Raw genomic sequence first — 26,864 nt, 5'->3', positions numbered from 1 at the left:
TGCTCTGCAATTTTCTGCCTCTTCCTGCGTTCTTTTTACCTTCCATTTACCAGCTGTGTCCTCTGCCTGCTCCGCTCCTCCAGCAGCTCCACTCACACCTCCTGCTCCTTTTCCCATCTCCTTGTCACTCAAGGGGCTTCCTTCTGCTTCACACTCACAGCGGGTGGGGCCTTTGTGACACACCCCACAGCTCTCCACCTTGCAGCTCCGAGCGATGTGCCCAGACTCGCTGCAGTTATAACAATACAAATCTGGACAGCTTTTTACAAGATGTCCAAGACAATAATAACAAACCTTCACCTGGTTATCATGCAGTACCCGGATGTACTGCCCTCCTTCCATTGTCTCGAATTTCATGCTATATGGCAATGACTTCACCCCCTCTGGGAACCCACCTTTACATAATGGGTTACATCTGCTACCTGCGTTCCTGAATAGTATTTCCTCTTTATTGCCAAGCAGATTTTAATGTCCCACGACCCAACTTTTTGATTAACACATCGTCCTCAATATGAACCAGCAGGTTTAAGAATGAGACCACCACCTCTTCCGAATATAGCAGAGATACCTCCAAGAACTTATCTCCAACCTTCAAACTCAGTGAAAGTCTTTCCACCTCCTCTCGGCCACTGACCGTCACCTCGAACCCAACATTCGGCTTTGGTCGGCAGGCAAAGCAGCTTCCCTCACCGCAGTCCTCATGTACCGCCTGGATAATATCCCAAGCTCGTATCTCCTTATCCTTGCACTGAACCACTACCGCGTTTTCTTTTCCAAACCTCCTGGGATTCCGGCCCAAATCTTTGTGCCTTTTATCCTCCCTTCCACCAACATTTTCTCCCCTGATTAAATTCATCCTGAGAACATTGTCCTCTGAGGAGCCTGACGTTCCAGGCCCCTCAGCAGCCACCTGGCTGCTGTTTAAGGACCAAAAGGCCCTAAAACCTGAAAAAAAACCAACACCAACTTTTTACAAACTCAGTCCAACTCCCTGCAGCAATCAAGCATCCAGCAGCACCTGCTCACTCCTAGCCCCTCCCACCCAGAGAGTGCTATCACTGAGCCACAGCTGATAATGACCAGGAAGGTTTGGTTCGGTAAGTAGAGCTTTTGCACTTAGCGATATATACGGGTTCTGTGTTAAGCTACATTTGTTTTGAATGCCTCCAACTGTTCAAATGTAATTTTACCAATAACAGTTTTGACCAGTTTGCTGCCGTCAGTCTCTGTCTCAGTCTGTTAAAGTTAAGCCATACCAAAATCTAGAATCTTAGTAACTGTGCCAAGTTTCTCCTTTTCAAACCTAATATTGAATTTGATCATATTATGATCAGTGTTAGATAAATATTCTCCCCGGTGGCCTGGCCAACATTTATCCCTTAACCAACACCTGAAAGAGATTATCTGGTCATTATCACATTGCTGTTTGTGGGAGCTTGCTGAGTGCAGATTGGCTGCTGCGTTTCCCACATTACGGGGTTGGGAGGTGCTTCTTCGACAGCACCTCCCAAACCCGTGACCTCTTCCACCTAGAAGGGCAAGGGCAGCAGGCGCATGGGAACACCACCACCTCCAAGTTCCCCTCCAAGTCACACACCATCCTGACTTAGAAGTATATCGCCGATCCTTCATTGTCGCTGGGTCAAAATCCTGGAACTCCCTCCCTAACAGCACTGTGGGAGTACCTTCACCACACGGACTGCAGCGGTTCAAGGGGGCGGCTCACCGCCACCTTCTCGAGGGCAATTAGGGATGGGCAATAAATGCTGGCCTTGCCAGCGACGCCCACACCCCATAAACGATTTTTTTTAAATGACAAGAGTGACTACATTTTAAAAGTAAAGCTGGCTGTAAAATTGGCTGCAAAGCACTTTGGGATCCGCTCTCATTCTTCTGAACTCCAGCGAGTTGCCTTATAACACTCGGGTACTTGGAGAGGTTTAAGCTAACTAAGGAGTTTGTAAAAGGAAGATCGTGTTTGAATAATCTAATTGAATTTTTTGATGAAGTAACAGAGAGGATTGATGAAGGGAATGCAATGGATGTTGTCTACATGGATTTTCGGAAGGTGTCTGACAAAATACCACATAGAAGGCTGGTTAACAAAACTGAGGCTCATGGAATAGGTGGGTCAGTGGCAGCTTGGATAAGGAAATGGCTTAAGGACAGAAAACAGCGCGTTGTGGTAAATGGCTGTTTTTCAGACTGGAGGATGGTAGACAATGGTGTTCCCCAAGGGTCAGTGCTGGGGCCTCTGCTTTTTTTGATATATATATATAAATGACCTGGGTATTGGAATACAGAGTAGAATTTCTAAATTTGCCGATTACACCAAACTTGGGGGTGTGGCAAACAGTGATGATGATACCAATCGACTGCAACAGGACATAGAAAAGCGAGCAGAATGGGCAGACAAGTGGCAGATGGAATTTAATACAGAGAAGTGTGAGGTGATGCATTTTGGCAGAAAGAACAGGGAGAGGCAATATACACTTAATGGTACAGTTTCAAAGAGTGCGCAGGGACAGAGGGACCTGGGAGTTAATGTGCATAGGTCCATGAAGGTGGCAGGACATATTGAGAGAGTGGTTAACAAAGCATATGGGACCTTGGGCTTCATAAATAGAGGTATTAAGTACAAAAGTAGAGAAGTGATGCCCTTTATAAAGTGCTGGTTAGGCCACAACTGGAGTATTCATCCAGTTCTGGTCACCACACTTTAGGAAGGATGTGAAGGCCCTTGAGAGGGTGCAGAGGAGATTTACCAGAATGGTTCCGGGGATGGGGGATCTTAGCTACAAGGACAGGTTGGAGAAGCTGGATTTGTTTTCATTAGAGCAAAGGAGGTTGAGGGGTGATTTGATAGAGGTGTACAAGATTATGACAGGTTTGGATAGGCTAGATGGGGAAAGGCTGTTTCCACTAGTTGATGGTACAAGGACTAGGGGACACAGATTTAAGGTTTTGGGCAAAAGACACAGGGGGGACGTGAGGAAAAACTTTTTTACGCAGCGAGTGGTGAGGACCTGGAACTCGCTGCCGACGGAAGTGGTGGAAGCGGAGACACTCAATGTTTTCAAGGGGAGACTGGGTAGGCACGTGAGAGAAATAAACTTGCAGGGCTACGGGGATAGAGCGGGGGAATGGGACTGACTGGATTGCTCTACAGAGAGCCGGCATGGACTTGATGGGCCGAATGGCCTCCTTCTGTGCCGTTATGACTCTATGGGCTAAAAATTGAGCAGTGATCCCTTTGGGGCGCTAACTTCGCCAGGGTGCTACTTTTAGCGATCCGGTAAAATTAGCACCTCCATGACAGAAATTGAGTGGTAGCGCCCCAAGAGGCTGGAAGCTCCCCGCTACCCTCTTGGGGCGCTGCGAGGGAATATCACGGCGCTACTTGCCGCTTTATCGCAGGCCTTCCTCCCCTTCTTAAAGCGGAGGGGCCTTGCGCAGCCCGGCCAGGGGCCCAGTTGGGCCCCCGGGGATTGGGAGTGCTGGCAAAAGAGCCCGGCACTCAAGAGAAGTGCCGGGCTCATGGAGCGCAGCTGGCACTCCGTGGGGGGGGGGGTTCAGGGTTCAGGAGGCCGGGGACAGGCGCGCAGGCAGATGTTGGCAGGCGGCAGGCAACAATAATGGCCGCCCCACACCGCGCCTTTAAATAGCGCCTCCCCGGCCGCAGGTAGGCCCACCTGACCCCGTCGGACATAGCGTCCGGTGGTAAGTCAGGGGGCGCTGCCTAAGATCGTGGCTGGGGCGTGAGCGGGGCGCTGCGCACGGCGATGATGTCATCGCTGGTGGTGCAGCGCCACGGGGCGCTAATGGTTAGCGCCGCTGCTAACCTCCCACTGAATTTCACGAGTGGCGTTGGCAGCGCCATGCCCAGGCGCTAGTTGCTTTGCGCCCTGTTAGCGCCCTAAGAGGCTAACGGGAGGTGCAAATCAACCCAATTTTTCACCGTATGACCCCAGATTCTCACCAACTTCTACCGGTGCACCATCGAGAGTATCCTGTCCGGCTGCATCACTACCTGGTATGGCAACTGCACCGCCACAGACCGCAAGGCTCTACAGATGGTGGTGAAAGCTGCACAACACACTATAGGAATTAAACTACCTGCTGTGCAGGATATCTACCCCGAGAGGTGCCGGGGGAAGGCCCTGAGAATCATTAAAGACGCAAGTCACCCCAGCCACAACCTCTTCACCCTGCTCCCGTCCGGTAAGAGATACCGAAGCATACGGTCTCATACCAATAGGTTTCGAAACAGCTTCTACCCCCAGGCCATAAGACTCATGAACGATTAATTTATTATTATTTATTACTGTTGTTTTATTTATTATTGCTGTCTTTCTATTAGTATTTCTATTAGTATTTTTATCATTGTTATGCCATATTTATTCCAATGTTGGGAGGACTCGTAAAAATCAACATTTCATTGTGCAGTACACACGTCTGCTGCATATATGACAAATAAAATTGAATTGAATTGAATTGAATTGTGAAGTGCCTTGTGATGTTTTACTATGTTAAAGGCGCTTTATAAATGCAAGTTGCTGCTGTTGTTATTATAAGCTATGTTGCCTTTTCCTTTCCATGGCCAGTATATGAAATTTATTACATTTCACCTTCACTGTATCTAATGAACATGCTTGTGAATTAAATAATTGGAAACGCAACTAAATAGTCCCTCCTCGCCTAGTACGGACAGCTTTGGCTTGGCTCATCTTGTTCACCAGCGACTGTGCTATTTATATAATACGCCGAGAAACTTGGCAAAGAGGACTGTGACAAATCATCATCTTCAAACTGGCATTGTGTGCAATTCCCCGCATCCCACTGTGAGTGGCAGGGAACAGTGTGGGAAAATGTGGGAATATGCGCTTCTCGATTGAATTGTGCCCAGGGAGAGGCAGCGCCCAGTTCCTGCCAGGGACACAGTACACATCTGGCATGGGGAATCACTCTGAGGCAATATTTACAGTACAACCGATTCACATCCGACCCTGGAGTTACAGAGGGGAGTCCTGCTTCACCTTTGCTGCAGGATCAGCTCAGGGCTTTGCCCCGGATTAATACTTGCACTGTCGGGAGGTGACATCTTTCGGGTGAGATGTTAAACCGGGGCCCCGTCTGCTCTCTCAGGTGGACGTAAAAGATCCCACGGCACTATTGGAAGAAGAGCTGGGGAGTTCTCCCTTGATGTCCTGGACAATAGTTATCCCTCAACCAACACCGCTAAAACAGATTATCTGGTCATTATCAAGTTGCTGTTTGTGGGAGCTTGCTGCGCGCAATTGGCTGCCACGTTTCCTACATTAAAACAGTGACTGCACGTCAACAGTACTTCATTGGCTGTAAAGCGCTTTGGGACATCCTGATGTTGTGAGAGATGCGACATAAATGCATAAATTCTTTCTATGTACACTAGTCAAGTTTAGCACTTGCGCGAAGTGGGAGATACTTTGCACTGAAAATAAACCTGTACGCTGGGAGTCTCCTCTTCCAGGTAGAGTTCAGGTGGGGCAGATCTTCCGCTTACCATTCCAGAACCTCCCCTCCCCCGCATCCCAATCCATTCCATAGGGTCGGGCCGGTGGTGGATGGTGAGTTGGGGGGGGGCTCAGTCGATATGCATGGCGGGCCCTCGATGGGATTCCTGTTGAAGGGTGACCTAATAGAGGTCTTCAAAATTACGAAGGGGTTTGACAGGGTAGACAGAGAGAAGATGTTTCCACCAAAACTAGGGACCATAAATATAAGATCGTCACTAATAAATCCAATAAGGAATTCAGGAGAAACTTCTTCACTCAGAGAGTGGTTAGAATGTGGAACTCACTACCACAGGGAGTAGTTGAGGTCAATAGCATAGATAAGAACATAAGAACATAAGAAATAGGAGCTGGATTAAGCCATTTGGCCCCTCGAGCCTGCTCCGCCATTCAATAAGATTATGGCTGATCTTCTAACTCAACTCCACTTTCCCGCACTATCCCCATATCCCTTAATTCCCTTTGTTCCCAAAATTTTATCGACCTCTGTCTTGAATATACTCAATGACTGAGCATCCACAGCTCTCTGGGGTAGAGAATTCCAAAGATTCACCACCCTTTGAGTGAAGAAATTTCTCCTCATCTCAGTCCTAAATGGTTGACCCCTTATTCTGTGACTGTGACCCCGTGTTCTAGATTCCCCAGCCAGGGGAAATATTTTCCCAGCATTAACCCTGTCAAGACCCTTAAGAATTTTATATGTTTCAATGAGATCACCTCTCATTCTTCTAAACTCTTGGGAATATCGGCCTAGTCTACTCAATCTCTCCTCACAGGACAATCCCCCATCCCAGGAACCAGTCTGGTGAACCTTCGCTGCACTCCCTCTAAGGCAAGTATTTCTTTCCTTAGGTAAGGAGACCAGCACTGTACACAGTACTCCAGGTGTGGCCTCACCAATGCCCTGTATAACTGTAGTAAGACTTCTTACTCTTATACTCTAATCCCTTTGTAACAAAAGCTAACATACCATTTGACGTAAGAAAACTACTAGGCACTTGGTCTGAGTATTAAACAAGGCTTTAATCGACTGTTTCACAACATGGAGATCTAGTTGTCCTTCACTAGTTCCTGTTTACAAAATGTCCTGAGCAAGCTGGACCCGTGCCCGAGTATTTATACTCTCCCTGGACAGCGCCACCAGCAGGCCGCCCAGTATTATTTCATGTCATTTCTACATGAATGGCAAGATTCATGTCACCATTTGCTTTCCTAATTGCTTGCTGTACCTGCATGTTAACTTTCTGTGATGCATTCAAGGGGAAGCTAGAAAAACACACGAGGGAGAAAGGAATAGAAGGATAAGCTGATAGGGTGAGATGAAGAGGGGTGGGAGGTGGCGCGTGTGGACAATAAATTTTGGGCCGAATGGCCTGTTGCTGTGCTGTAATTTCTATGTAAAGAGGGAGCCCACCAGTAAGGAAGTACTAGCTGGGTGGTGGTCGGCGGTGGGATTCGGGAGGCAGGAGGCTGTCAACTGGGGACCCGAAGGCTGGAGTCCTACACTCTGCTAGGTGCTTAGGGCCGGGGGGGATCGGGGTGGCATCGCAGTCGGGGGAGGGGGCTGGGCGGGTAGCCCAGGACACGGGAGGCCTAAGGTTTCCTCGTGCAGTCCCGAGGCGAACTCCTGCTCCTCCTGGCCCACAAGGAAACAAAAAGTAATTCCAAATTCCTTTGTTTCCTGGGCCACGCCTAGCCCGGGACTCGATTGCCGGCAGTTTGCCACCAAGGTGGCTTGCACCGCGCTGGCCTAGGGTTACAATTGCGGTTGGGTCCTGATGACATAATCGGAGCCCGATCCGCATATTTAAAGAAAGACTCCGCTGCCTTTCTGTGGGTCATCCTGCTCACCTGATCAGAAGAGCAGGTTAGAATTACAACCCACGGGAAGGGAGCGGGATCGGAGCAAGCATGTCGCGCCGCCATTTTAACTGCCCGCCCTGCCCGGCCCTGCCTGCACCAGACGGGCAAGGATAAAGTCAACCTTTCAGAGCTAAAACTCTACTGAGCACTATCACTGGTGAGCACACTCTTGTAAAGTTCCAGCAAGTTGTTAATCCCTTGAAAATAAACTAGTTAATGGCTTGTTAGAATTTTGCACACAGGAATTTTACAAAAAGCTGTCAATGCGTGAACTCAATATCAATAAGTTGAATCCTCCGGCAGAACAACTTAAAATTCAGAACAACAAAGGCGTTCTTCAAGGTTATAAAACTTGCGGGCTTATTTTGAACCTTTAATGTAAATCATTTAAACGCCAGAGAATAAATACAAGTGATTCAATTCACAGTAATCGAAAGGCTGATTCCATGAGAGGCTAGATCAAAGGGAATTGGGTGGCAGGGAGTATTTGAACCCTGGGACAACACGATCTTCCCAGGCCAGAGTAATGGGATGAAAGTCAACTGTCTAGACAGCCCTTCTTAATGCGGCCACAATGAGTAAAGACATTAACTGGCCTGTGCGGTTGTCCCAAACCCACTCAAAAGCATTATATACAAATTGGTGCCAAAAGGCCATGTTAATGCTTCAGATTAGAAGAATTTCAGATGGATTATTTATATTCCCACACTATTATCCCACAGTGCCATTTCAAGGCCTTGTTTATTATGGCAAATGTGAGTTGTCAAAAAAATATATATTGTGGTGATTCTGCACCTGTTTTTCCTCACTGTAACCATGTGAATTTGGAATAAACTAAGCCCACACTTTTGCTATCAGTCCACTCGCTGCACTTTCCACACGGCTGTTCACAGCAGTGAAGGAGCAAGGCCATCGCCAGCCTGGCTGACCTCCTCTTAGCCTCAGCTGTCCCAGGGTCATACAAAATTGATGGGCAGGAGAGGACCACCTGGCCCATCAAGCCTCCTCCATGCCACGATAGCCGGAGCACCATGACTAGACACTTCTTCCCTTCCCAGCCCTTCATCTCCACCCCTCTCTCCTCTCTCCCCCCAATGTGCCCCCGCCACCCCCCCCGCCCCCACCCCGCCGCCCGCAACCATGCAATCTCCTGGGATTACGTAGAGTCTACAGCACAGAAACAGGCGATTCGGCCTAAGTGGTCTATGCCGGTGTTTATACCCCACACGAACTTACTCCCACTCTGCTTACTGCTTCCCGCCCTGCCCTTGTGTTCCTCTATTCCCCGCTCCTTCAAGTCTCCCCTTAAATGTGTCCAAGCTATCTGCTTCAGTCAACCCCAGTACTTTGTTTGCACTCTTTCTGGCCTTATCAACTCCCTGTGGCAGTGAGCGCCACGTTCACACCACTCTCTGTGGAAAGAACTGCCTCCTAAATTCTTTATTTGATCTGTCAGTGACCATCTTCAGTTATTTATGCCCCCCCTTGGTTGCCACACTACAGGAAGGATGTGATAGCTTTGGAGAGGGTGCAGAGGAGATTCACCAGGATGCTACCAGGGCTGGAACGCTTCAGCTATGAAGAGAGACTGGGCAGATTGGGTTTGTTTCCCTTGGAGCAGAGGAGGCTGAGGGGGGACATGATTGAGGTGTACAAAATTATGAGGGGCATAGATAGGATGGATACTAAGGAGCTTTTTCCCTTAGTAGAAGGGTCAATAACTAGGGGGCATAGATTCAAGGTAAAGGGCGGGAGGTTTAGAGGGGATTTGAGAAAGAACTTTTTCACCCAGAGGGTGGTTGGAGTCTGGAACTCACTGCCTGAAAGGGTTGTGGAGGCTGGAACCCTCACAACATTCAAGAAGCATTTGGATGAGCACTTGAAATGCCATAGCATACAAGGCTACGGACCAAATGCTGGAATATGGGATTAGATTAGACAGGGCGTGATGGCCGGCGCGGACACGATGGGCCGAAGGGCCTCTATCCGTGCTGTATAACTCTATGACTCTATGACTCTAAAGGGCAATGGACTCCTGCCTGCTCAATCTTTCCCGATAGTCACTTCCTCTCATTTCTGGTAACATCCTTGTAAATCTTTTCTGCACTTTCTCCAGTCCTTCAATATCCTTTTTTTTTTAGCATGGAGACCAGAACTGCCCACAGCGGGGGTAATTGTAACTTTTGGCGATATTAGATATTAGGGGATATTAGATCGGCCGCCCGTTAGGCGCCTCTCCCGATTGGCTTCAGTTGCCCCCAGTACTCTCGTGTGGTCTAACCAAAGTTCTATATAAATTTAACATTACCTCCCTGCTTGTCTCCTCTGTTCTTTTAGAAATGAACCCCAGTGCTTTGTTTGTACTCTTTATGATCTTATCGACTTGCATTGCTAGATTTAGAGATTTGCATTCCCAGATCTCTTTGCTCCTCCATTTCTTTTCTTATCTGCCAAAGAATAATTGAATGAAATATTGCTAATTATACAGCGCCTTTCACAACCTCAGGACGTCGCAGAGTGCTCTATAGCCAATGAAGTACTTTTGAAGTGTAGTCACTGTTGCAGGATACACGGCAGCCAATTTGCGCACAGCAAGCTCCCACAAAGAACAATGTGATAATGGCCAAATAATCTGTTTTAGTGATGTTGCTTAAGGGATAAATATTGAGCAGGACACTGGCTGACCTCCATTGCTCTTCTTCAAAATAGTGGTGTGGGATCGTTTATGTCCATGTGAGAGGGCAGGCGGGACCTCAGTTGAATATCTTGTCCAAAGGACGGCACCTCTGACAGTGCAGCACTCCCTCAGTACTGCACGGGGAGTGTCAACTTAGATGTTGTGCTCAAGTCTCTGGCGTGGGACTTGAACCCACAACCTTCTGAGTCAATAGCGAGGGTGCTACCCTCTGCTCCCAAATGCGCTACTATATGAGATGGCTTTAAAATACAGGAAACTCTTTTTTATCCGGCACCGACGGGACCGCCGTGGTGCCGGCTTATCAAAAAGTCCGGATTACAGAGAGTTATAGTTAAAAGGTACGAGAGCTCTGTACACAGAAACAAATCCAAGCTTCCCTGTTGCTTAGCAACAGGTGCAAGAAGCCCGGCCACAGACCAAGCGTCCCTGTTGCTTAGCAACAAGTGCAGGAACCCCCGATTACACAGCCAAGAATCAAGAAACGGCCACTAATATGAAGAAAAACTTAACTGAACCTACTCCTGAATTTTGCTGGTTAACCGAGATTTCCAGTTGTTTGGGTGCCGGTAAATCGAGAGTTTCCTGTAGAGAGGAGTCACTTGCAGCAGCTAAGTTAGCTGATTGCCACCAGGCAGTAGGTGGGGCTCGACAACTGAGTTCTTAGGCTATGGTGACGAAAACTAATCAGCCAAGGACCCTGCTTCAGATCACCATTCATGGAGCTCTGCTGGAAGATCCACATCTCTGGTCTTCAGATGAGGACAGGATTGGCGTCCGGCTGTGATGACCTCACCCCCGCCCCCACCATGGTTAATAAAACGCCTTCCACTGTGATGGTGGTCCACCTGAGGAACAGCCACTTGAGGGAGGTGCAAGAGAATGACTGGTACCAGGTGAACTGTAGCCCAGCACAATCCAACCCTGTGACCTCCACCACCTAGAAGGACATGGGCAGCGGGTGCGTGGGAACACCACCACCTCCGAGTTCCCCTCCAAGTCACACACGTCATCCCAACTTGGACATATATCTGCTGTTCCTTCATTGTCGCTGGGTCAAATTCCTGGAACTCCCTCCCTGACAGCACAGTGGGAGCACCTTCACCGCACGGACTGCAGCGGTTCTCCTCAGGGTGTGACTCTGAACTCTGCCTCACCCTCTGAAAGCATTTGCCTGTAAAGTGTCAAGGAGGAAGCTGATGTCATGCGACTTTACCAGTTTGAGTGCGAGTCATCAAAGAGTGCTGTGAGTTTGGGTAAGTGTGAGAGCTCTTTAATTGTTATTTCTCTTTAAATCACAGAATCACACAGAAATCACAGAAACCCCACAGTGCAGATAGAGGCCATTTCGGCCCATCGAGCCTGCACTGACACATATCCCACCCGATCCCCGTAACCCCTACACCAACACATGTCCCACCCTATCCCTGTAACCCCACGTATTTAATCCCCCTAACACTAAGGGTCAATTTATCATAGCCAATCAACCTAACCCGCACATCTTTGGACTGTGGGAGGAAACCGGAGCACCCGGAGAAAACCCACGCAAACACGGGGAGAATGTACAAGCTCCACACAGACAGTCGCCCGAGGCCAGATTCGAACCCGGGTCTCTGGCGCTGTGAGGCAACAGTGCTAACCACTATGCCACCGTGCTGCTATCATTCTTGATAAGATTACTTAAGCAGTTTAAGTAAAGGGGAAAAGTTAAATATTTGGGATTCTGTTGGTTTAAGAAGAGTAAAACAAGGTTACACTGCAGTAGGAGTAAATTGGCACAGCAGGCAGTGGAAACCAGTTTTCTAACCAATCAGCAGGGGTGACTCATTTGGCTGTAAACAAACAAACAGTATAAAAAGACCAGTCCTAGTGCGAGCAAGCAATGAGTGCGAGTCATCAAAGAGTGCTGTGAGTTTGGGTAAGTGTGAGAGTTCTTTAATTGTTATTTCTCTTTAAATCATTCTTGATAAGATTACTTAAGCAGTTTAAGAAGGGGAAAAGTTAAATATTTGGGATTCTGTTGGTTTAAGAAGAGTAAAACAAGGTTACACTGCAGTAGGAGTAAATTGGCACAGCAGGCAGTGGAAACCAGTTTTTTAACCAATCAGCAGGGGTGACTCATTTGGCTGTAAACAAACAAACAGTATAAAAAGACCAGTCCTAGTGCGAGCAAGCACTGAGTGTGAGTCATCAGAGTGCTGTGAGTTTGGGTAAGTGTGAGAGTTCTTTAATTGTTATTTCTCTTTATATCATTCTTGATAAGATTACTTAAGCAGTTTAAGTAAAGGGGAAAAGTTAAATATTTGGGATTCTGTTGGTTTAAGAAGAGTAAAACAAGGTTACACTGCAGGAGGAGTAAATTGGCACAGCAGGCAGTGGAAACCAGTTTTCTAACCAATCAGCAGGGGTGACTCATTTGGCTGTAAACAAACAAACAGTATAAAAGGACCAGCCCTAGTGCGAGCAAGCACTGAGTGCGACTCATCAAAGAGTGCTGTGAGTTTGGGTAAGTGTGAGTTAGGATAAGTGGGGTGTTAGGTGCTCTTTTCAAACTTTAACTCTGTGGGTTGTAGTTAATAAGTCCTTTCTGGTGCAGAGTGACTGTTGGTAAACCATTTAACTGGTGTAACTAGAGGGATTGATTTAATTTAAATCCAATTAATTAAAGGGGATACTAGCATCTAAAATCGGGCAGAGGGTGTCCATAACTAACAATAAAAAATTTAATTAATTACATAGAATGGAGCAGGTGATGTGTTACTGTTGCGAGATGTGGGAGCCGGTGAACCCCATTGAGGCTCACGGTGATTACGTCTGTGACAAGTGCCTGCTGCTACAGGAACTCCAGCTCCGTGTTGATGAGCTGGAGTCTGAGCTTCAGACACTGCGACACATCAGGGAGGGGGAGAAGTACCTGGACTCTGTGTATCAGGAGGTGGTCACACCTATGAAGTTAATTAATTCAGATGTAGCCCATGGTCAGGGACAGGACGGTGTGACTAGAAGTGAGGCAGGTACAGGGATCCAGGAGGTAGAGCTGGAGGAGCTGCAGCCCTTGCTCTTGTCCAACAGGTTCGAGGTTCTTACTCCCTGTGGGGACAGGAGCAGGGACTGCAGGGAGGATGAGCAACCTGGCCACAGCACCATGGAACGGGGGGCCATTCAAGAGTGGGGAGTAAATAGAAATGTTGTAGTGGTAGGGGATAGTATTATTAGGGGGATAGATAGAGTTCTCTGCAGCCGAGAGCGAGAGTCCCGAAGGCTGTGTTGCCTACCCGGTGCCAGGGTTAAGGACATCTCCTCTGGGCTGGAAAGAAACTTGTAGTGGGAGGGGGTGGATCCAGTTGTCGTGGTCCATGTTGGTACAAACGACGTAGATAGGACTAGGAAGCTGGTTCTGTTAAAGGAGTGTGAGCAGCTAGGGGTCAAATTAAAAAACAGAACCTCAAGCGTAATAATCTCTGGATTATTACCTGAGCCACGAGCGAATTTGGCTAGGACAAATAAAATTAGAGAGTTAAATGCATGGCTCAAAGACTGGTGTGGGAGAAATGGGTTTTGCTTCCTGGGACACTGGCACCAGTACTGGGGCAGGAGGGAGCTGTTCCATTGGGACAGGCTTCACTTGGCCAGTGCTGGGACTAGAGTCCTGGCAGATCATATAACTAGGGCTGTAGAGAGGGCTTTAAACTAACTAGTGGGGGGGAGGTTCCTAGAGTGCAAATAATAAAAATGGCAACAGAGAAGGTCATAAATTTAGGTAGCAGTGGGGAAATTAAAAACCAGAGCGTGTCAGGAAGGGGCAGAAGGTATAGAGTAAAAGGTAAAGTAATAAAAAGGGCAAAAGCAGGAACTGAGTGTCACAAAACATATTTGAAAGTTCTCTATCTGAATGCACGTAGCATTCGTAACAAAATAGACGAGTTAATGCCACAAATAACTACATATGGGTATGATCTTGTGGCCATTACAGAAACATGGCTGCAGAGTGACAATGCCTGGGAATTAAACATACCAGGTTATTTAACGATCAGGAAGGACAGGCAGGAAGGAAGGGGAGGTGGGGTGGCTATGTTAATAAAGGAAGGAATCACTGTAATACAGAGAAATGATATTGGGTCAAAAGATCAGGGTAATGAAACAGTTTGGGTGGAGGTAAGGAATAATAAGGGGAAAAAAACACTAGTGGGTGTAGTCTATAGGCCTAAACAGTTGCAACTCTGTTGGACGGAGTATCAATCAGGAAATAGTTGAGGCTTGTAATAAGGGAACATCTATAATTATGGGAGATTTTAACTATCATATTAATTGGACAAATCAAATTGGGCAGGGCTGCCTTGAGGATGAGTTCATTGAGAGTATTAGGGATGGGTTTCTTTAGCAGTATGTAACTGAACCGACCAGGGGGCAAGCAACCTTAGATCTGGTCCTGTGTAACGAGACAGGATTAATTAAAAATGTCCTAGTAAAGGATCCCCTTGGAATGAGTGACCATAACATGGTTGAATTCCATATTCAATTAGAGGGTGAGACGGTTGCATCTCAAACAAGCGTGCTAAGCTTGAATAAAGGAGACTATGAAGGTATGAGAATGGAATTGAGTAGAGTGGATTGGGAAAATAGATTAAAGGGTAAAACGACACATGATCAGTGGTGTACATTTAAGGAGTTATTTTACAACTTCCAAAAAATATATATTCCACTGAGAAGAAAAGGGTGTAAAAGAAAAGACAGCCATCCGTGGCTAAGTAAAGAAATTAAGGATAGTATTCGACTAAAAACAAGGGCATATAAGGTAGCCAAATCTAGTGGGAGGATAGAGGATTGGGAAAACTTTAAAAGACAGGAAAAAATAACAAAAAGATTGATTAAGAAAGGGAAGATAGATTATGAAAGTAAATTAGCAAAAAATATAAAAATAGATAGTAAGAGTTTTTATAGTTATATAAAAAGAAAAAGGGTGGCTAAAGTAAATGTTGGTCCCTTAGAGGATGAGACCGGGAAATTAATGGTGGGAAATATGGAGATGGCAAAAACACTGAATGAATATTTTGTATCAGTCTTTACAGTAGAGGACACTAAGAATATCCCAACACTGGACAAACAGGGGGCTATAGGGGGGGAGGAGCTAAACACGATCAAAATCACTAAGGAAGTGGTACTCGGTAAAATAATGGGACTCAAGGCGGATAAATCACCTGGACCTGATGGCTTACATCCTAGGGTCTTGAGGGAAGTGGCGGTAGGGATTGTGGATGCATTGGTAATAATTTTCCAAAACTCCCTGGACTCATCAAAGGTCCCGGCAGACTGGAAAACTGCTAATGTAACACCCTTATTTAAAAAGGGCAGTAGACAGAAGGCTGGAAACTATAGACTGGTTAGCCTAACATCTGTGGTCGGTAAAATTTTGGAGTCCATTATTAAGGAGACAGTAACAGTACATTTGGATAATCATCATTTAATAGGACAAAGTCAGCATGGTTTTATGAAGGGGAAGTCATGTTTGACAAATTTGCTGCAGTTCTTTGAGGAAGTAACATATAGGGTGGATAAAGGGGAACCAGTGGACGTAGTGTATTTAGACTTCCAAAAGGCATTTGACAAGGTGCCACACAAAAGATTATTGCTTAAGATAAAAAATCACGGGATTGGGGGTAATATTCTGGCATGGATAGAGGATTGGCTATCTAACAGAAGGCAGAGAGTTGGGATAAATGGTTCATTCTCAGACTGGCAATCAGTAACTAGTGGTGTTCCACAGGGGTCAGTGCTGGGTCCCCAACTCTTTACAATCTATATTAACGATTTGGAGGAGGGGACCGAGTGTAACATATCAAAGTTTGCAGATGATGCTAAGATGGGAGGGAAAGTAGTGAGTGAGGAGGACATAAAAAACCTGCAAGGGGACATAGACAGGCTAAGTAAGTGGGCAGAGATTTGGCAGATGGAATACAATACTGGAAAGTGTGAGGTTATGCACTTTGGCAGGAAAAATCGTAGAGCAAGTTATTATCTTAATGGCAAGAAACTGGAAAGTACCGAAGTACAAAGGGATCGGGGGTTCTGGTGCACGAAACTCAAAAGGTTAGTATGCAGGTGCAGCAAGTGATTAAGAAGGCCAATGGAATGTTGGCTTTCATTGCTAGGGGGATAGAATATAAAAATAGGGAGGTATTGCTTCAGTTGTACAAGGTATTGGTGAGACCGCACCTGGAATACTGCATACAGTTTTGGTGTCTATACTTAAGAAAAGACATACTTGCTCTCGAGTCAGTACAAAGAAGGTTCACTCGGTTAATCCCGGGGATGAGGGGATGGACATATGAGGTGAGGTTGAGTAGATTGGGACTCTACTCATTGGAGTTCAGAAGAATGAGAGGCGATCTTATTGAAACATTGTGAAGGGGTTGGATCGGGTGGATGCGGGGAGGATGTTCCCGATGATGGGTGAAACTAGAACTAGGGGGCATAGTCTTAGAATAAGGGGCTGCTCTTTCAAAACTGAGATGAGGAGGGACTACTTCACTCAGAGGGTGGTAGGTCCATGGAATATGCTGCCCCAAAAAGCTGTAGAAGCTACATCATTACATAAATTTAAAACAGAAATAGACAGTTTCCTAGAAGTGAAGGGAATTAAGGGTTACGGGGAGCGGGCAGGAATTTGGACATGAGTCTAGGTTCGGATCGGACATGGCCCTGTGGGTAGCGGAGCGGGCCCAGGGGCCATGTAGCCTGATCCTGCTCCTATTTCGTGTGTCTAATTCTGTTAGATTCAGGAGATGGTTCTGTGATAGTAGATTGGCGGTTAGGATCAGATCAGCCATGATCTTATTGAATGGCGGAGCAGGCTCGAGGGGCCGATTGGCCTACTCCTGCTCCTATTTCTTATGTTCTTATGTTCTTACAGGGATTTAGCCATGTAACTGCCTCTGTGGAATCGATGTTACAGATTTGCTTATTTAAGTGGAAATACCTTACTGGAAAAAATAGTAGGCCAATTTAAATAAAACATTTAAAAATGTAAAAAAACAAACTGGGGGAGTCTAGAACTAGGGATCACAGTCTCAGAATAAGGGATCAGCCATTTAGGACTGAGATGAGGAGAAATTTCTTCACTCAGAAGGTGGTGAATCTCTGGAATTCTCTGCCCCAGAGGGCTGTGGAGGCTCAGTCATTCAGTATATTCAAGATTGAGATATTTGCGTATTAAGGGAATCAAAAGGATATGGGGATAGTGTGAGAAGGTGGAGTTCACATAGAAGATCACCCACAATCTTATTGAATGGTGGAGCAGGCTCAAAGGCCCGCATGATAGCAAAATACTGCAGATGCTGGAAATCCGAAATAACAACAGAAAATGCTGGAAAAACTCAGCAGGCCAGGCAACATCCGTGGAGAGAAAATAGAGTCAACGTTTTGGGTCAAACCCCTTTATCAAGACATGCATGTTCTTTTTGCTTATGCTCTTAAAATAGTGATGGAAATCGCATCAAAAACACAGGGTGTGTGTGGCACTGCCATGAGGAATGACCCATGATTTGCTCTTCCATCTCAGCAAATCAAATAGAAACATAGAAGATAGGAGCAGGAGTAGGCCATACGGCCCCTCGAACCTGTTCCACCATTCAATGAGATCATGGCTGATCATCCAAACTCTGTACCCTGACCCTGTTTTCTCCCCATATCCCTTGACCCCTTTATCCTTAAGAAATATATCTAACTCCTTCTTGAATATATTTAATGATTTGGCCTCAACTGCCTTCTGTGGTAGAGAATTCCACAGGTTCACCACTCTCTGGGTGAAGAAATTCCTCCTCATCTCTGTCCTAAATGGCTTACCCCTTATCCTTAGACTGTGAGCCCTGGTTCTGGGCTCCCCCGCCATTAGGATCAGATCAGCCATGATCTTATTGAATGGCGGAGCAGGCTCGAGGGGCCGATTGGCCTACTCCTGCTCCTATTTCTTATGTTCTTATGTTCTTATCCCAAAAAATGGCTTTGGGATCCCACCCTCGTCGTCAAAAATGTAATATATGTGGGTAGAACAAATGAGGGACAGAGGCAGGATGAGTTACTGGTCAGGGTACAGAGTTTGGATGATCAGCCATGATCTCATTGAATGGTGGAACAGGTTCGAGGGGCCGTATGGCCTACTCCTGCTCCTATCTTCTATGTTTCTATTTGATTTGCTGAGATGGAAGAGCAAATCATGGGTCATTCCTCATGGCAGTGCCACACACACCCTGTGTTTTTGATGCGATTTCCATCACTATTTTAAGAGCATAAGCAAAAAGAACATGCATGTCTTGATAAAGGGGTTTGACCCAAAACGTTGACTCTATTTTCTCTCCACGGATGTTGCCTGGCCTGCTGAGTTTTTCCAGCATTTTCTGTTGTTATTTCGGATTTCCAGCATCTGCAGTATTTTGCTATCATGCGGGCCTTTGAGCCTGCTCCACCATTCAATAAGATTGTGGGTGATCTTCTATGTGAACTCCACCTTCTCACACTATCCCCATATCCTTTTGATTCCCTTAATACGCAAATATCTCAATCTTGAATATACTGAATGACTGAGCCTCCACAGCCCTCTGGGGCAGAGAATTCCAGAGATTCACCACCTTCTGAGTGAAGAAATTTCTCCTCATCTCAGTCCTAAATGGCTGATCCCTTATTCTGAGACTGTGATCCCTAGTTCTAGACTCCCCCAGTTTGTTTTTTTACATTTTTAAATGTTTTATTTAAATTGGCCTACTATTTTTTCCAGTAAGGTATTTCCACTTAAATAAGCAAATCTGTAACATCGATTCCACAGAGGCAGTTACATGGCTAAATCCCTGTAAGAACATAAGAACATAAGAAATAGGAGCAGGAGTAGGCCAATCGGCCCCTCGAGCCTGCTCCGCCATTCAATAAGATCATGGCTGATCTGATCCTAACCGCCAATCTACTATCACAGAACCATCTCCTGAATCTAACAGAATTAGACACACGAAATAGGAGCAGGATCAGGCTACATGGCCCCTGGGCCCGCTCCGCTACCCACAGGGCCATGTCCGATCCGAACCTAGACTCATGTCCAAATTCCTGCCCGCTCCCCGTAACCCTTAATTCCCTTCACTTCTAGGAAACTGTCTATTTCTGTTTTAAATTTATGTAATGATGTAGCTTCTACAGCTTTTTGGGGCAGCATATTCCATGGACATACCACCCTCTGTGTGAAGTAGTTCCTCCTCATCTCAGTTTTGAAAGAGCAGCCCCTTATTCTAAGACTATGCCCCCTAGTTCTAGTTTCACCCATCATCGGGAACATCCTCCCCGCATCCACCCGATCCAACCCCTTCACAATCTTATATGTTTCAATAAGATCGCCTCTCATTTTTCTGAACTCCAATGAGCAGAGTCCCAATCTACTCAACCTCTCCTCATATGTCCATCCCCTCATCCCCGGGATTAACCGAGTGAACCTTCTTTGTACTGACTCGAGAGCAAGTATGTCTTTTCTTAAGTATAGACACCAAAACTGTACGCAGTATTCCAGGTGCGGTCTCACCAATACCTTGTACAACTGAAGCAATACCTCTCTATTTTTATATTCTATCCCCCTAGCAATGAAAGCCAACATTCCATTGGCCTTCTTAATCACTTGCTGCACCTGCATACTAACCTTTTGAGTTTCGTGCACCAGGACCCCCAGATCCCTTTGTACTTCAGTACTTTCCAGTTTCTTGCCATTAAGATAATAACTTGCTCTACGATTTTTCCTGCCAAAGTGCATAACCTCACACTTTCCAGTATTGTATTCCATCTGCCAAATCTCTGCCCACTTACTTAGCCTGTCTATGTCCCCTTGCAGGTTTTTTAGGATCATGGAAGGACACAATGTTCAACCTTCGAGTGGACAAGTTTAAGGTGAATTTGTGACACCTAAACTGAACTTTTGCGATGTTTTACTGTTAATGCTAGTACAGAATTGTCTGTGCTTCACCTTCGCGGGTATGTACACACAGCAACAGCGGCATTGATTCTCACAGGTACACAGGTAGCGAGCTGAGTCACTGTTCGACGGGATCGGGACAATCATGGCCACACCTACGGGATTCATCGGAAGCCTCGGCATGTATGACCGACCCCGTGAACCATTCAATTCTTACATTGAGTGGATGGAGATGTTTTTGAGGGACAATAACATTATTGAGACCGAAGGTGCAGATGAGAATGTTCAAGCTCAAAATAAAGTAATTCGTGAATGTAAAAAAGCAATTTTTCTAACGGTAATCAGGCCAGATGTCTACAGAATGTTGACAAGCCTACTCACGCCAAGGGAAGCAAAGGATGTGTCGTTTGAAGACATTGTCGAGAAACTCGAGGACCATTTCGACCAAAAGCCATTAGAAATGGCAAGTTTGGTACCAGAAACCAAAAATAAAGTGAAACCATCAGTGAGTACATTGTAGCTCTTAAAAACCTGTCTTTGCATTGTAACTTCGACACATTGTTGGATCGTGCATTGTGAGATAAGTTTGTGTGTGGACTGGTGGATAAGCGCATACAATCCAAGTTACTGAACACTCTGAACCTAACGTTTGACATAGCATGCAAAATTGCCCTATCTATGGAGATGGCATCTAAAAATGCTAGGGGGCTCCGTCCAACTCAAGTGACTAGTGCAGCTGAGGTCGATAGTCACAAGGCCACCGCCAAACCTAAAGCTGTGAGAAGGAGTCAAAAGCATGTCGGTGAGAGCAGTTCAGTGAACTGTTACCGCTGCAATGGAAATCACTCACCACAATCCTGCCAATACAGAAATGCAAAATGTTTTCACTGCCAGAAGCAAGGTCATATTTCAACAACTTGCAGAGCTAGATCGAAAGCAGGAAGTAAGAACCATTCTAGTGGCAATGCAAAGCAGCAACAACAAAAGGGAGGAATTCACAATATTGACGTGAACACACCTGATGTTGAAGAACTCGGCATCTACAGTATCTGTGCCACTAGCGGCAATGTTAGCAGTCATGAGAAAGACTTCCGTACAAAACTTTTGATCAATGACCAATATATTGATATGTGTATCAACATGGCGGCGGACTGCTCTATCATGAGTAAGGACACATATGAGAGTAAGTTTAATCAAATACCACTTACAAAGAGTACTGTAGAGTTAAAAACCTAATCCAGAGAAATCCTAGAGACATGTGGGTAAATGGAATATACAGTTCAACACAATGGCCAGTCAGTAAAGCTGCCTATTAGTGTAGCGAGCTACAACAACAGGCCAACCCTCATGGGCACAGACTGGTTGAGAAAGTTAAAACTAGACTGGAAAAACGTCTTCAGTGTAGATGCTTCAATGAAGCGACTTGACACAATTCTGAAGAAGTACGAAAGCATGTTCACAGACAGTTATGAGGGCATCACTGGGTATGACGTGCATATCCGCATCAAGTCCAATGCAAAGCCGATCTATTGTAAGGCAAGGTCCCCTATGTGTTGAAAAGTCAGGTGGAGGAAGAGCTAGTGAAGCTCAGAGAGAACGGAGTGCTAGTAAATACTGATTAAAGTGAATGGGCTCCCCCGATTCTATATAAAAAGAAAAAGGTTAGTGAAGACAAATGTAGGTCCCTTACAGTCAGAAATGGGAGAATTTATAATGGGGAACAAGGAAATGGAAGAGCAATTAAACAAATACTTTGATTCTGTCTTCACGGTAGAGGACACAAATAACTTCCCAGAAATACTAAGGAACCAAGGCCTAGAAATTCACTGGCGCCCTGTTTGGGGTGCCAGTCTCACCAGGGCGCCGGAAGTACCACCCCGGAAGGAGTCACGAGCGCCCGCTGGAAATTCAGTTTCAGTGCCCCAAACGGAAGCGCGGCGCTAATCGAGGCGTCCCGCATCCCTCTTGGGCCGCTGCAACTGAAAATCGCGGTGCAACATGCCACAGCGCCACACGCTGCAGCATGGCGTGCTGCGGTACTGCAAGCCTTCCTCCCCTTCTTAAAGGGGAGGGGCATGCTGCAGCGCGATCAGTGATCGCGAGTGCCGGCAAAAGAGTCCGGCACCGAGGAGAAGTGCCGGGCTCTTGGGACACAGCCGGCACAACGCGGGGGGGTTGGTGCTCAGGAGGCTGGGGACGGTGGTGCGAAGAGGTGCTTGCAGGCAGCCAGCAAAAAAAATGGCCGCTCCACAACTCAGCGCCTCTACCGCCGCAGGTAGGCCCCCCTGAACCGGTCGCAAATTGCGACCGGCGTTAAAGCAGGGGGCGCTACCAAATTTGGCAATCGGGGTGGTAGCGGGGCGCTGCGCACACCGATGACGTCATCGGTGGTGCCGCAGCGCTAACGGCTAGCGCCACCATTAGCGCCCCGCTAAATTTAGCGGGAGGCATGGCCAGTGGCGCAAAACCCACTAAGTGCCCTCTTTGGGCGCTAACTGGTGGCGCAGCCCACTGAATTTCTGGGCACAAGGGTCTAGAGAGAAGGAGGAATTAAAGGAAATTAGTATTAGTAAAAAAATAGCGCTGGAGAAATTAATGGGACTGTAGGCTGATAAATCCCCAGGGCCTGATAATCTGCATCCTAGGGTACTAAAAGAGGTAGCCATGGAAATAGTGGATGCATTGGTTATCATCTTCCAAAATTCTATAGATTATGGAACAATTCCTGCAGATTGGAGGGTGGCAAATGTAACCCCACTATTTAAAAAAGGAGGGAGAGAGAAAACAGGGAACTACAGACCGGTTAGCCTAACATCAGTAGTAGGGAAAATGCTAGAGTCAATATCAACGGGATTAGACAAAGTCAACATAGATTTATGAAAGGGAAATCATGTTTGACAAACCGACTGGAGTTTTTTGAGGATGTAACTGGTAGAATAGATAAGGGAGAATCAGTGGATGTGGTGTATTTGGATTTTCAGAAGGCCTTTGATAAAGTCCCACATAAGAGGTTAGTGTGCAAAATTAAAGCACATGGGATTCAGGGTAATATACTGGCATGGATTGAAAATTGGTTAACAGACAGGAAACAGAGAGTAGGAATAAATGGGTCGTTTTCGGGGTGGCAGGCTGTGACTAGTGGGGTACCGCAGGGATCAGTGCTTGGGCCCCAGCTATTCATAATATATATCAATGATTTGGATGAGGGAACCAAATGTAATATTTCCAAGTTTGCTGACAACAAGAAACTAGGTAGAATTGTGAGTTGTGAGGAGGATGCAAAGAGGCTTCAAGGCAATTTAGACAAGTTGAGTGAGTGGGTAAATAACTAAGAAAGGATATACTTGCCATAGAGGGAGTGCAGCGAAGGTTCACCAGACTGATTCCTGGGATGGCAGGACTGTTGTATGAGGAGAGATTGGGTCGACCATGCCTGTATTCACTAGAGTTTAGAAGAATGAGAGGGGATCTCATTGAAATGTATAAAATTCTGACAGGGCTAGACAGACTGGATGCAGGGAGGATGTTTCCCCTGGCTGGGGCATCTAGAACGAGGGGTCACAATCTCCGGATATGGGGTAGGCCATTTAGGACTGAGATGAGGATACATTTCTTCACTCAGAGTGTGGTGAACCTATGGAATTCTCTAGCACAGAAGGCTGTGGAAGCCAAGTCACTGAATATATTTAAGAAGGAGATTGATAGATTTCTAGACACAAAAGGCATCAAGGGGTATGGGGAGAGAGCGGGAATATGGTATCGAGATAGATGATCAGCCATGATCATATTGAATGGTGGAGCAGGCTCGAAGGGCCAAATGGCCTACTTCTGCTCCTATTTTTCTATGTTTCTAAGTTGCTATTTCTAACATGGTAGTGCCCAAAGCAGACAAAACTGTACACTTGTGCAGTGACTACAAGATTACTATCAACCAAGCAGTTGATGATGAGCAGTACCCGTTACCTACATTGTAAGATTTGTATGCAGCACTCTCGGGGTCAAAGGTTTTCCCCAAGCTTGACCTGTCGTATGCTTACACTCAGCTGAATGTTGACAAAGAGAGTCAACAGTATCTCACCATCAACACACACAAGGGACTGTACTCCTACACCGAGCTGCCATATGGCGTAAAGTCCTTCCCGAAAATCTTCCAGGCTACGGTGGATAAGATTTTGCAAGGAATTCCAAATTGCTTATGCAATCAAGACGATGTGCTGATCGCAACAAGCAGCGAGGAAGAAAATCTAGAAGTTTTAAATTTAGTGCTTCAAAGGTTGAATTCCCACAATGTCAAATTGAAAAGGAGCAAATGTGCTTTTGTGCAGCCCGAGGTTGTGTACCTTGTGCTGAAAGTTGATGCAAATGGCTTGCAACCAGTGAAGGAAAAGGTTGATGCTGTCATCAATGCTCCAAAGCCACAGAACGTGTCTGAGTTAAGATCTTTCCTTGGAATGGTCCAGTACTGTACACATTTCTTATCTGAGTTAGTGACCATGATAGTTCCATTGCACAAGTTCCTCAAGAAGGATGTCCAGTGGAAGTGGGCAAAAGCACAACAGGAAGCTTACGAGACTTGTGAGAGAAGTCTCTCCAGTGATGCTCTACTTGCGCACTATGACACAGAGCGTGAGCTTAAGTTAGCGTGTGATGCTTCCAGCTATGGTGTGGGAGCTGTCATAAGCCACGTAATGGATGACGGCCAAGAGAACCCAATCACGTTTGCATCATGAACCCTCACAAAGAGCGAAAGAAACTACGCACAAATTGAAAAGGAAACACTCGCCATAGTGTCTAGAATCAAAAAATTTCAACAGTTCCTGATTGGCAGAAAGTTTACCCTGATAACCGATCACAAACCGCTCCCCGCAATATTGGGGCCCAAACCTGCCATCCCTGCAATGGCCGCATCAAGATTAGGCAGTGTTGTTGTCACACTATGACTACACGATTGAATATCGCACTGCAAAGCAAAACGCAATTGCAGATGCCTTGTCCAGGTTGCCACATGAAGACTCGTGTTGAGCGTGAAGGTGAGATTTTCATGCTAGCTGCAGTTGACAAAGACTTTCCCGTGAATGCAACTGATACTGCAAATGAGACTCAAAAGGACTCAGTACTGAAAAGAGTGTATGAAGACACCTTGAATGGATGGACTGATCAGTGTCTGGACACAGAGTTGAAACCATTCCATAACCACCGTACTGAATTGTCTTGTGAGCAAGTTTGTATCAAGTGGGGAAACAAAGTGGTGGTACCTACTTCTTTTAGGAGATCAGGGAGGCTTCGCAAACCTGTTACAGGTTGAGCGTCCCGAATCCGGCAACCTCGGGACCGAGGCCGAGCCGGTTTTTGGGTTTTTCCGGACTTCGGAACGTGTTTGTGATGTCCGAAGTCTGAAAACGCCCGAGCCCAGGTTGCGATATTTCCGGACTTCGGACATCAGAAACACGTTCCGAGTCCGGAAATGCCTGGGCCCAGGTTGCGCTATTTCCGATTTTTCAGTAAGCCTCTCTCAGGGTGTCCAGATTCCGGAACATTTTACGGATTCCGGACCCCTGCCACCAATTGTCCCGGAGTCTGGATCTCTGGATTTGGGACGCGCAACCTGTATTAAACTGGATTTGTGGTTCATTTGTAGTTCATTTAAAAGAAAAAAAAGCCAGGAGTTTTTGTTATGTGCTGCATGTAATGCTGGGAAAGGTGTTTTGTTTTATTTGAGAGGGGAATATGTACATTTTTTTTTAAGGGGAAAGGTGTGTAATGTATTATTACATGGTTTGTCACATGGTTTAGTATGAGCATGCTCAATTCGCTCTGGCCAAGTAAACAAGCACCATGACTAGCAACTGATCCTGTCTCTGTCCTTCAATTGTTCTACCCACATATATTACATGTGGTAGCACAAAGCAGACGACAGAAAATCGGCAGCCATTTTCTAATCAGCCCGATTTTCTTTTCTATTAAAGCCAATCGGGGAAAACAAATCGGGCGGAGTGCAAAATGGCCGCCGATTCGCTATCGCCCATTTTGCGTTACCGCCCCTGATGTATTTGCACCCCAATGTCTTTAGCAACGCAGCGCTCGACAGTAGTGTCAGCGCTCGACTGTAGTGTCAGCGCTCGACTGTAGTGTCAGCCTAGATTATGTGGTCTTGCCCTGGAGTGGGGCTTGAACCCACAGCCTACTGACTCCGAGATAAGAGTGCTATCAGAGACCCGAACCGACGTGACAGATATTGAAAACCCAATCTTAAATGATAAAGTGCCTTCTATTAGCTCGCAGCGTATTGAATAATATCAACTGCTCCAATGTTACCTCCTAATCCAATTTATTATTAGTCACAGCTGTTACCTCCATAGCAGCTCAATTCCAAATTAACTCCTGATGTTGTACACGACCTTAGTAATGTGCACGCAGTGTGGTGTGCAAAATAATAGCTGTTAAGGGTATGATATGCTCAATGTGCTGCCGTCTAAGATGGAATTAATTCAGCCAATGGAACAGAGATCCATCAATGATTTGGCAGTATAATATACTGGTCGGTGTGGATTCGAGCCATACAGAAATATTCCAGGGTTGATCCAGTGCTGAGTTAGCTGATTTCAGCAGGGCTCAAAGGTTGGATATTACAATAGACTGCAGTATCCTAGTGCTAGGAAGGGTAAAAATCAGTCAGGATTACTGCTCCAGATAGCTATTCAGTTACTCCTGCTTAAGTACGTAAGAAATAGGAGCAGGAGTCGGCCATTCGGACCTTCGGACCATTCAATGAGATCATGGCTGATCTTCGACCTCATCTTCATTTTCCCGCAAC

At 46.2% G+C, this 26,864-nt stretch overlaps 1 long non-coding RNA gene across 1 annotated transcript in view; it reads right to left on the bottom strand.

Moving 5' to 3' along the window:
* The window catches only part of LOC147115494 (uncharacterized), a 50,652-nt gene that overhangs the window by 8,853 nt on the left and 14,935 nt on the right, over nucleotides 1-26,864 (bottom strand). The window lies entirely within an intron of this gene.

This window comes from Somniosus microcephalus, chromosome 6 (genome assembly GCF_052327205.1).
Source record: "Somniosus microcephalus isolate GS21.2 chromosome 6, FLI_Smic_1.0, whole genome shotgun sequence".
NCBI lineage: Eukaryota > Metazoa > Chordata > Chondrichthyes > Squaliformes > Somniosidae > Somniosus > Somniosus microcephalus.
This window is presented reverse-complemented; position numbering and strand designations above follow the sequence as displayed.